Source organism: Diceros bicornis, chromosome 15, assembly GCF_020826845.1.
Source record: "Diceros bicornis minor isolate mBicDic1 chromosome 15, mDicBic1.mat.cur, whole genome shotgun sequence".
Taxonomy (NCBI): domain Eukaryota; kingdom Metazoa; phylum Chordata; class Mammalia; order Perissodactyla; family Rhinocerotidae; genus Diceros; species Diceros bicornis.
Genome location: NC_080754.1, coordinates 38,045,142 through 38,057,335, shown reverse-complemented (window position 1 = coordinate 38,057,335; position 12,194 = coordinate 38,045,142). Strand labels below are relative to the sequence as shown.

Below are 12,194 nucleotides of genomic sequence, written 5' to 3'. Positions count from 1 at the left end.
ACAGTGTTTCTGAGAAGAGGAGGGAGGGGCATGGCTGGTATATTATTCAACTGAATAATCCTCACAGAAGTTATATGTTTTTATGATACTGCCGCAGTCACCAACATATTTAACAAGATGCCATTTGCCTCAGTGGTTTGTTTTAAGATCAGTGCCGCATCTGGTAATTGGTTTTTGAGATTTTCTTTTCTATGTCTTAAAAGCCAATGACCATTGATATTATTAGAATGGACAGACTAAATTCTAGTTTGAATGGGAGATATCTATTTTTATATCCTAGGTACTTCTATTTCTTTTCATTTATCCATGTAACTTTTTTCCCCATTTTAGATAAATTGGGTATCTACCCTCCTGGATAACATTTTTTTAAAAATCACCTTCTTTTATATGAAAGACATTTTTAGCAATCACACCAGAAGTGGTCTTCAGAAGCAGCTGATCTGATTAGCTAATTACTATCAAAAAGAACAGCTAAATAAGTACCATGCCAAAACAGAAATTGTTGTTTTTATCAGAAGTTTGCCATTATTCAGATGGACAGTTTTAAATAAGACACATGCAGCTGCTTATAGGCAATTTTTTGTGGTTGTTGCTATTTTAAAAAGAACAACTAACATAGAGCTATTAGCAGTCCCCACCAGGTCAGTGACATAAACAAATAGCTAACTCCTGCTGCACTCTCTAAGGGAATTTATCCTGGGCTCAAGCTAGACTGAAAGACTAAATGTAAAAGATAGGCAGGGCACCAGTGAGCATCTTTTCATTATACTCCAGTCTGAGGAGGAAGAATTTCTGCATCTTCATAAAAATACCAATTTGGTTTTGGTTCAGTAGAGTAACTGTACCTTGTGGCTTACTTTGAATTATTTTTTAAAAGACTAGTTTATAAAATCTTATTGCTGTCTTAAATATTACTTAGAGGCAAAATATTTTTTTCTGTGATAAGGCATCATCAAGTTAATAATGGAAGTCAGTGGGAAATATGATTCAATTTTAAAACTAGCGTTATGCCCAACTCTCTTTAAGCTTTTCATCTGGTCTGTCTTTTCTGAGAGAAGAGAAGAAGGTGAGGTAGAGGTGGGTAGTTACTGTATCTACAAGGTCTATGACACTATTCAATTTAGCAGTTCTCCGACTTTTTGAATCCAGCAGTAAAGAATTTTGAATTGTCCAACTCAGTTACTCCTAAAAACTGTTGCCAAAACCAAAAGGTGCAAAGAATGGTGACCAAGATGCTGCTTTTGATGAGAGACCAAAGCAGGCGTTCTGAAGTAAGTTATTAACTCATATCAGAAACAAAGGAATGGCCACCATCACGTGGTAAACATAAATTTGACAAGGAAAAGTCTCAGCTTTAGAAATAGAAAACCTGGAGTCTAGTCTTCACCACTTCACTCTTATGAACTTGGGGCAATTCATTTAATCTCTGAATCTCAATTACCTGCTGAAGGCAGAGTGCTGGATCTAATCATCTTTTGGGGGTGTCTTTCAGCGGCAAGATCTATTAGCAGAATTCTTCTTGGGAAAGTAGCTATCTTTGTTTCAGGAAATACCATGATAAGCCTCTAGGGCATAAGGGCTGGCTAGGGCTCAGGCAACCAAAAAGAGCCAGCAGGCTGCAGAAGCAGGAAATTAATTTTTCTTGGGGGGTCGAGGTGGGGAGAAGGTTCTTTCTATAGGATGGGGGAGTGAGATGAGGAGAGGGGAGGGGTAGGAGACTGCTGGAGTAAGGGCGCGGCGTGGGGTAAAAGCCAGTGAGAAACCTCCAGGAGGGAATGATCAAGAGGACATTTAGGAATCAGAAAGCCTAAAACGTAATTTTAAGTGCTTTGTGGTATAATGGACAATGTGACCCTTCCCCAAACCCCACATCTTGGTGAACTTGAACACACTAATGTTCTGTGTGAGTCGGGGTTTGTTTAAAGAGGAGTAAGGAACCATATGGACACCTTGGGGCACAGAGATGGTCTCAGAAAACCTAGAGCTGAGAGGCAGAGGGGGCCTCCGAAATGCATGCCATTGTGAATCAGCAGAAGGCGTGGTAGGGCTGTGGACCTCAGCTGGGCACCATGGGGCTCAGGTTCATCTGATCTAGATATGAAGGGACCAGCAGAGCTCAGCTGACATTTGGGTTACCCTGGTGATGAGGAGTCTGCAGGCTGCCCTCTGAGTGCCACTGCCAGCGTCATCTTCAGTGTTTTCATCCTCTTCACGTCAGTATCAATTTAAGAGGTGACTTCAGAGTCTTCTAGGATCGCCTCTGGGTGTTTCCAATATTTTGATTAGAACACAAGGCATTTTCCTCTAATACCATTTTTCCCTTCAATATGTTTCGTAAATCAATCTATATTGTGCTTAAGTTATTTCCTAGCTTGAGCTTATTTTGTCATTTTGTTTCTTTTCCTCTTAGAAGTGAATTGACAGAGATTCTGGTTTATTTCCTACCCCTATCTTCCATTTGTCATTCTGATTTTTCTTTACCTGTAAATCTCTGAAGATTACTTTCAAGGCTTCCTTAGCCTTGCAGTTTGCTTTCTATAAGTACTATTCTATAGGACATCAATTATTAGAATATTTAATGAAAATTAGATTATCTTTCATGTCCAAAAATTTTATTGCTTCTTACAACTTCAGTTTTTAAAAGAAATTTAAATTTAAGTGTTCCACATCCCATTCTATTCTGTGACAGTTTTATAGTCTCACCCTAAGTGAAAACAATCATTTTGGAGTTCCATCTAAAAGCATTAACAATGCCTTCTAAAGATTATGCTAGTGCGAGAATAAATTGATATAACCTTTCTGTCAAGCAATTTGGCAATATAGTACTTATCAAGAGCCTTCAAAATGTTTATACCCTTTGGCTCAGTGATCACACTTCTAGGAATCTTTCCACTGGAAATAATTAGAAATGTGGTCAAAGATTTATATATAATATGTTTATTATGCCTATAATAACATAATTTGAGATAGTGACAAGTTGGTAACAACCTGAATGGCCAGTGAAAGGAAAATAAATTGGTATATCCATATGATAAAAATTAGGCAGCAGTTAAAAACTATGCTTTTCGCTGAACTGGCAGTCCATTTAAAATATTTGGATAACCACTCTGAGTGTTCATGACTTCCAAGATGGAAAGCAGGAGTAGCTTGTGTCCCTTTAGGAATTTAACCCCCTCCATTGACTGTGAAATCAGCCCATCCTGAAGGTGGGGGTGTCTCATTCAGAGGCCCAGCCCCAGCGGTTCTGTCTTTGCAAGTCTGAGGGCCTTCAGAATCCATATTTTTACCAAGGTTTTCACATTAATTCTGGCGTGAGTACAGCCTAAGCCACACCTCCGACCACCACCACCAGCACCTGAACTCTGACAAGAATTGGGGAGGGAAGCAGAAAAAAATTGTTCTTTTAAAACTTTTTTCCTATATTTTACGAAATGCTATTTTGAAGTTAAATTTTTTTTAAAAACGTATTATTCCAAATTTGTGGAGAAAATCAATATATGCTTAGAAAAAATAAACACACCAAAATACTTACAGAGTTTAAATCTGGGTGATGGAATTGTGGATGATTTATGGGGAACAGAAAGGAGGCATGATTCAGAGAGGTGAGGTAATTTGCCCAAGTTCTCATAGCAGTAAAATGCCGAAGTAAAGATTCTAACCCAAGTCGACTTGACTATAAAGTCTGTGCCCCTACAGCTGCTGAATATTACTTAAATTGAGAAACCATGTGTAAAAGAAACACAAATACAGTACCCTAGGTGTGGTAGATTGAATTATTGGTCCCAATTATTCACTGCCCTGTAGGAGTATTTTACATTCACACCCTTGCTGTGGCCTCATGATGGATAGAATGTATTCCATGCACCTTGATTCTGGGCTTGGCCATGTGACTTGCTTTGGCCAATGGGCTGAGGGTGAAAATAATGAAAAGGAAGGCTTAAAATGGGCTAGCACCATTGGGCCTTTTCTCTTGTACTCCTGCCTTTTGCCATGAGAATTATATGCTTCAGATAACCTTTGGTCCAAGGAGAATGAGAAATACATGGAGCAAACATAGACCCAACCTACAGCGTAAAGCTTAAATCTCAGCCAGTCTGAAGATACATAGTGAAAAATAAATGATGATGGTTTTGTCATTGAGTTACGGATTGTTATATTTTATATAAAATTGTTATGACTGATTGATATGAAACGTAAAGATGTTCGTGTTGAGTAACAGAATTGAATCTCTTGCTATTTCAATACAAGTTCAAATTTGGTTGTGCAAATGTAGAATCTACAGGTTCTCGCCATCTGGGAAAAGAGCATAACAAGACCTTTATTTAATGCAAACTGCCTCATTGCTTGGTGTGAGAGCTAGTCTCCAGTGAGGAGGGAGATATTTACATAGAAATACATGGCATTCTGAGAAAAAAGGAAAACAAACCCCAAATCTCTGAAGTCTAGGGTTGGGAAAAAGAGTTGATGTGGGCCAGGCCCAGAGTAGGGATGAACAATGAGGAAAAGAGTAGAAATAGACTGATCTCCAGAGTTCAGAAGGAAGTTCTTTTCTTTTTGGGGCGTGGAAATATATTCTGCCCATCTTGACACCACAGCAACAATATGACTATAAAGAGTAGAAGGTTCTAGGCTCAACAACCTTTGAGGTTGGAGCTGGAAGGCCCTAAGACCAAGTCACTGTGGGTACCTTGCATGAGTTTTGGAGAACCATGACTCAATCTGTAAACTGTACCCTGGGAGTCCACTTGCTGGCCCCACATTTGTAGCCCTCCAGTTTTTTGTTTTTTTTTTTTTGCAAAAATGAGATCATATTTATTTTAATCAACTATATTTTGCAGTATACCATGAGCTATTTTCAAAATCATTAAATGTTCTTCTATAGTTTAGTTTTTAAAACTATAGAATATTCTTTTCTGTGGTCCAGCATCTTAGGGCATCTGATTATTTAGGATAAGAATTCAGACAGAAGTATTTTCTTTCATGTTCTATCCTCCACCATTTAAGAAAATGTTATCACTACATTTTAAAAAATATATATGAATCTATGTTCAAAGCAAACATATGCTAAATGAGACTACCAGAAAGTAAATTAATGGAAGGAGAGAAAACTCAAAGAAAAAAAATAAATAAAAGAAACTTATTTCAATCAATGAAACAAGAACTAAACAAATTTAAATGAGATTCTCTAAATATTCTTTAATATTTAATAATATCTTTGAGCAAGAAAACTATGAAACATAAAATTTTTATACCTTTTTTCATAAGTCTCAATCCTGAAAATTTATCCTAAGCATATGATTCAAAACAAGAATAGACTATAGGATGTGTGGTTGAGTAGCTCCTAGCAGACTCAATCTTCCCACAGATTACTATAAACTGGACAAAATATGAAAGCACAAAACCTGAAGACATTGGAGAGTAATCAGAAGCAGACAGATTTTTGGGAGGAGTCAATACTCAGGGAAAAAAAGAAACATCACAGGGTAAGTTATCCATTTTTAGAGCTTTTTGCCTGAAGAAAAGCCACAGTCAGCACTGTATGGGATAACTGAAACAGAACACTTGCTATCTTTCGGGTCTCAACCACCACAGAACTACGTTCAGGGAAACCCCAGCTGCTGGAGAGGGGAGGGTGGGATCTTAGAAAGGAAAGAGTCATAAAGGGAGAGCCCTAAATTCTGTGTTAAAACTCTGTCCAAATTTCTGGTTGATTGCTGAACCACATATCCATTGGACAGACTTGAGCTAAGAACAAAAGAATCAAATTGACATTTGAGCTACCATCCAAAAGATAGAGTTTACAGTTCAAGTCCAGTCAAATAAACTGCCAGTTAAAAAAAAAAAATTCTTTAGAGAAATATAACAAAATCCAGAATCTTTACAACATTTACAAGGTCCAGGATAAAATTTGAAGATCCAGGAAAATGTGACCCATTCTCAAGAGAAAAGGCAATCAACAGAGACCAATGGTGAGAAAATTCAAATGCTGATATTAGCAGATAAGGATTTTAAAGCTATTATAACAATATTCAAAGTAAAAAACATTTTCACAATGAGTGAAAATATACAGACTCACAGGAGACACATCGAAACTATAAAAAAAGAAATAGACGGAAATTCTAGAACTAAAACATGCAATATCTGAAATAAAAAATTCACTGGATGGGTTTAACAGCAAATTTTGAATGACAGAGGAAAGACCCAGTGAGCTTGAAATTAGGCACTCTGAAGAACAAAGAGAAAAAAAGATTGAAAAAAAATAGCTCCAAGGAGTTGTGGGACAATATGAAAAGTCCAATATATGTGTTATCAGAAGAATGAGAGAATGAGGTAAAGAAAATATTTTAGGAAATAATAGCTAAAAATTTTCTATATTTGGTAAAAGAGATACATTTACAGATTTAAGAAAGTCAGTGAAATCCAAGAAGGGTTAATTTAAAAAAACATGCTTAGAAACATCATAGTCAAATTGCAAAAAATGATAAAGGGGAAATCATGAAACCATTACATACAGGGAAAAAAATAGTTCAAGTTACTGCTGACTTTTAGTAGAAACTATGGAGACAGTGAAACAACATTTTTTTTTCCGTACCTTTTGATCATCTTCACCCATTTTGCCCACCCTCCACTCTTGCCCCTGGCAACCACCAGTCTTTTTCTGTATCTATGAGTTTGTTTGTTTGTTTGTTAGATTCCACACATAAATGAGATTATACAGTATTTTCTTTCTCTGTCTGACTTATTTCACTTAGCCTAATGCCCTAAAGTTTCATCCATATTGTTGCAAATGGCAGGATTCCTTCTTTTTTAATGACTGAATAAATATTTCATTGTATAGATACCAAATTTTCTTTATCTATTCATCTATTGATGGACTTTGGTTGTTTCCACGTCTTGGCTGTTGTAAATAATGCTGCAATGAACATGAGGGTGCAGATATCTTTTCGAGGTAGTGATTTCACTTCCAGGACCCCACACACATACTGTAATCCAAGGATGCTCAAATTCTTTAGTTGGCCGTCTGTATCTGCAAGTTCTGCATCTGCAGATTCAACCAACTGCAGATCATGAGAATTGTACACAACCTGCGATTGGTTGAATCTGCAAGTGCAAACCGGTGGATATGGAGGGCTGACTGTACCCAGAAGTGGAATTGCTGGATCATATGGCAGTTCTATTTTTAATTTTTTGAGGAATCTCCATACTGTTTTCCATAGTGGCTGCACCAATTTACATTCCCACTAACAGTGCATAGGAGTTCCCTTCTCTTCACATTCTCGCCAACACTTGTTATTTCTTGTCTTTTTGATGCTAGCTATTCTAAATGGTATGAGATGATATCTCATTGTGGTTTTGACTTGCATTTCCCTGATGATTAAGGATGTTGAGCACCTTTTCATGTACCTGCCAGCCATTTATATATCTTTGGAAATATGTCTATTCAGATCCTCTGCCCATTTTTAAATCAGATTTGTTTGTTCTATTGAGTTATATGTGTTCTTTATTTATTTTGTATATTTACCTTTTATCAGATATAGGATTTGCAATTATTTTCTCCCATTCCATAGGTTGCCTTTTGATTGTGTTGATAGTTCACTTTGCTGTGCAGAAACTTTTTAATGTGATGTAGTCCCACTTGTTTATTTTTGATTTTGTTGCCTCTGCTTTTGCTGTCAAATACAAAAAGCACTGCCAAGACCAATATCCAGGAGCTTACCCCCTCTGTTTTCTTATAGGGGTTTTATAGTTTCAGGTCTTACATTCAAGTCTTTAATCCATTTTGAGTTTATTTTTATGTCTGGTATATGATAGGGGTCCAGTTTCATTCTTTTGCATGTGGCTGTCCAGTTTTACCAATAACATTGTTGAAAAGACTAGCCTTTCTCCATTGTATATACTTGGCTCCTTAGTGATAAATTAATTGACCATATACACATGGGTCTATTTCTGGGCTCTTTATTCTGTTCCATTGATTTATTTGTTTTTATGCCAATACCATACTGTTTTGATTACTATAGCTTTGTAACATAATTTGAAATCAAGAATGTGATGCCCCCAGCTTTGTTCTTCTTTCTCAAGATTGCTTTGGCCATTTGGGGTCTCTTGTGGTTCCATACAATTTTAGGATTGTTTTTTCTATTTCTGTGAAAAATGATGTTGGAATTTAGATATGGAGTGCATTGGATCTGTAGATTGCTTTTGGTAGTATGGACATTTTAACAATATTGATTCTTCCAATCCATGAGCATGGAATATCTTTCCATTTATTTGTGTCTTCTTCAGTTTCCTTCATCAGTGTCTTATAGTTTTCAGTGTATAGGTCTTTATGTCCTTTGTTAAATTTGTTCCTGGGTATTTTATTTTTTTTTGATGCAACTATAAATGGGATTGTTTTCTTTTTTTTTATATAATTTTTATTTATTTTTTTTTTTCCCCCCAAAGCCCCAGTAGATAGTTGTATGTCATAGCTGCCCATTCTTCTAGTTGCTGTATGTGGGACGTGGCCTGAGCATGGCCGGAGAAGTGGTGCGTCGGTGGGAACCCGGGATCCGAACCCGGGCCGCCAGCAGTGGAGCGCGTGCACTTAGCCACTAAGCCACGGGGCCGGCCCCATGTTTTCTTAATTTCTCTTTCTGATAGTTCATTATTAGTGTGTGGAAACACAGCTGATTTTTATATATTGATTTTGTATTGTGCAACTTTGCTGAATCTGTGTATTAGTTCTGACATTTTTTTGTGGAGTCTTTAGGGTTTTCTATGTATGGTATCATGTCATCTGCAAATAGAAACAGTTTTACTTCTTCGTTTCCAATTTGGGTGCCTTTTATTTCTTTTTCTTGCCTGATTGCTCTGGCTAGGACTTCCAGTACTATACTGAATAAAAGTGGTGAGAATGTGCATCCTTTCTTGTTCCTGATCATAGAGGAAAAGCTTTCAGCTTTTTACCATGGAGTATGATGTTAGCTGTGGGCTTTTCATATATGGCCTTTATTATGTCAAGTTATGTTCCCTCTATACCCACTTTATTGAGAGTTTTTATCATAAACGGATGTTGAATTTTGTCAAATGCTTTTTGTGCATCTATTGAGATGATCATATGATTTTTATCCTTCATTTTGTTAATGTGATATATCACATTGATTGATTTGCAAATGTTGAACCATCCTTGCATCCCAGGGATAAATTCCACTTGATCATAGTGTATGATGCTTTAATGTATTGTTGAATTCAGTTTGCTAATATTTTGTTGAGGATTTTTGCATCTGTGTTCATCAGGGATATTGACCTGTAGTTTTCTTTTCTTCTAGTGTCTGTGTCTGGTTTTGTTATCAGGGTAATGCTGGCTTCATAAAATGAGTTTGAAAGTGTTCCTTCCTCCTGTATTTTTTGGAAGAGTTTGAGAAGCATTGGTATTCATTCTTCCTTAAATGTTTGATAGAGTTTACCTGTGAGGCCATCTGGTCCTGAACTTTTCTTTGTTGGGAAGTTTTTAATTACTGATTCAATCTCCTCACTAGTAATTGGTCTGTTCAGATTTTCTATTTCTTCATGATTCAGTCTTGGTAGGTTGTGTGTTTCTAGGAATTTATCTATTTCTTCTAGTTTGTCCAATTTGTTGTCATATAATTGTTCCTAGTAGAAACAAAATTTTTATTTTTATTTTTATTTTTCCCTGAGCTAACATCTGTTGCCAATCTTCCTCTTGTTGCTTGAGTAAGATTCCTTGTGAGGTAACACCTGTGCCAGTCTTCCTCTATTTTGTATGTGGGTTGCTGCCATAGCGTGGCCACCGGCAAGTGGTGTAAGTCTGCGCCTGGGAACCGAACTGAGGCTGCCAAAGCAGAGTGCGCCAAACTTAACCACTAGACCACAGGGCTGTCCCCCAGAAACAACAATTTTTAAATGCTAAAAAATATTGTCAACCCAGAATGGTATATCAAGCAAAAATATTCTTCAATAATAAAAAAGATGACTTTTTTAGATTTCAAAAAACTAACATAATTTTTACCAGCAGGGCTACACTGCAAGAAATGCTGATAGAAGTTCTTCAGGCTGAGGGGAAATGATACTAAGATGGAAACTCGTCTTTAGGAAGGAATGAAGAGCATTAGAAATGGTAAATATCTGGATAAACATAAGAGACTATTTTTCCCTCTGAATTTCTTTAAAATAATTAAGACTGTTTTAAATAATTTCTTATGGGATTTATAACATATATAGAAGTAATACATATGACAGGTATTGCATAAAGGGTGGTGGGGGTGGGTAGGTAAGTGGACGTATGTGGTTTCAAGGTTCTACTTTTTACGTAAAGTGATACAATATAAACTCTAAATTATGCTGTGAAAACTTAAGGATGCCTACTGTAATCCTTAGAACAAACACTACAAAATAATGCAGAATATATAGTGAAAAAGTCAATAGATTAAAAGTATTCAAATATCTAAAAGACAGAAAAGGGGGAACAGAGAAACATCAAACCAAAGGAATTAACAAAAAGCAGACCCTTTAGTAGTTTCCCTTTGCACCCAGGACAAAATCCTTGAGGCTTCCACGGCCTGGCCCCTGCCAACCTTGGTAGCCTCATCTCTCCAGCCCACTAAGCTTTCTCCATATTTACCTTTCTCTTCTTCCCTCCACTATCCCTCTCCTGTCTCTCTTTCTCTTGTCATCTCTTGCCAGGGACACCTTTCCCACAGTCCTTTCACTTGACTAACCCCTCCCCCTTCTTCAGGTCTCAGCAGGTGACACTTCCCTCAGATAGCCTTTCTGGGCCAGGTTCTCCCTCTTGTATGGTCCATTGCACCCCAAACATCCTTCATCACTTCACCCACCTAGCTTCTCTGAAATATCGTGTTCAGTGCTTCTGTTTCCCTAGACTGAGGCTTCATGAGGGAGGGAACATGGCCTGTTTTGCTCACCATTCTATGCCATGGCCTGGCACAGTGCTCAGCACGTAGTAAATGCTCAGTAAAAAAATTTGCCAAGTGGCTAAAAGAGTGACTAAGTGAATGAGTAGAGAAGCACTGAGGCAGTACATGCTGGCATGAAAGAAGACCAAAGTGTATCATTGAACAGAAAAAGCACAGAGCAGTGTGGATAGTATGTTGCCATTTGTGTGATGTAGGCATAGTCTACTTCTTGAAGGATGGCTGAGAAATTTGTAACAGTGAGTTACATTGTGGAGGAATGAAAATCTGTTCAATTTGTACAATGTTCATATACAGCTCACTTAAAATAAATATAATTAAAAACGAAAGAATAGATTATGGACATAAAGACTTTGTGTGCAGTGCTAGCCATAATTGGAAAAAATAAAAACAACCTAGATGTCTGTATTAGGATTCTCCAGAGAAACAGAACCAATAGTGAGTGAGTGGGAGTGTGTGTGTGTCTATGTGTCTGTGTGTCTGTCTATAAAGAGATTTATTACAAGGAATTGGCTCTTGCAGTTATGGAGGCTGAGAAGTCCTAAGATCTGCAGAGTGAGTCGTCGAGCTGGAGACCCAAGAAGAGCCAATGTTTCAGTTTGAGTCCAAAGGCAGAAAAAAGCTGATTTCCCAGTTCAAAGGCAGGCAGAAGGAATTCTCTCTTACTTAGGGTAGAGTCAGCCTTTTTGTTCTATTTAGGCCTTGAATAGATTAGATGAGTCCCATCCACATTAGAGAGGGCAATCTGCTTTACTCAGTCTACAAGTGAAATGTTGATCTCATCCAAGCACATTAACACTCAGAATAATGTTTGACCAAATATCTGGGCACCCCATGGATCAGTCAAGTTAACACAATTAATCATCACAATGTCCTACAGTAGAGTAATGGAATATAGCGCAGCCATTAAAGTGTTAATTTTGAAGGCTAGGGAAAATAGGTATGGTAAGAAGCTAAGTGGAAAAATAAAACACAGAATACTAGACTGTACTTACAATTGCAACAGTAATATATATGTACATATGAATAAAGAATGGAAGTGAATAGGAAGAAATAAAAATAGCTTTTGTGGGACAGGCCCAGTGGTGTAGTGGTTAAGTTTGCATGCTCCGCTTTGGTGGCCTGGGGTTTGCAGATTCGGATCCCTGGCACAGAGATGTGCACTGTTTGTCAAGCTATGCTGTGGCAGGCGTCCCATGTAAAGTAGAGGAAGATGGGCACGGATGTTAGCCCAGGGCCAATCTTCCTCAGCAAAAAGAGGAG

At 37.4% G+C, this 12,194-nt stretch overlaps 1 long non-coding RNA gene across 1 annotated transcript in view; it reads left to right on the top strand.

The window, feature by feature from the left end:
- Positions 1–10,026: 10,026 nt before the first annotated feature.
- Positions 10,027–12,194, top strand: part of LOC131414570 (uncharacterized) — a 28,043-nt gene continuing 25,875 nt past the window's right edge. Inside the window, exon 1 of the long non-coding RNA XR_009222200.1 lies at positions 10,027–10,117. This is a non-coding gene — a long non-coding RNA (uncharacterized LOC131414570). The remainder of the gene's footprint in view (positions 10,118–12,194) is intronic.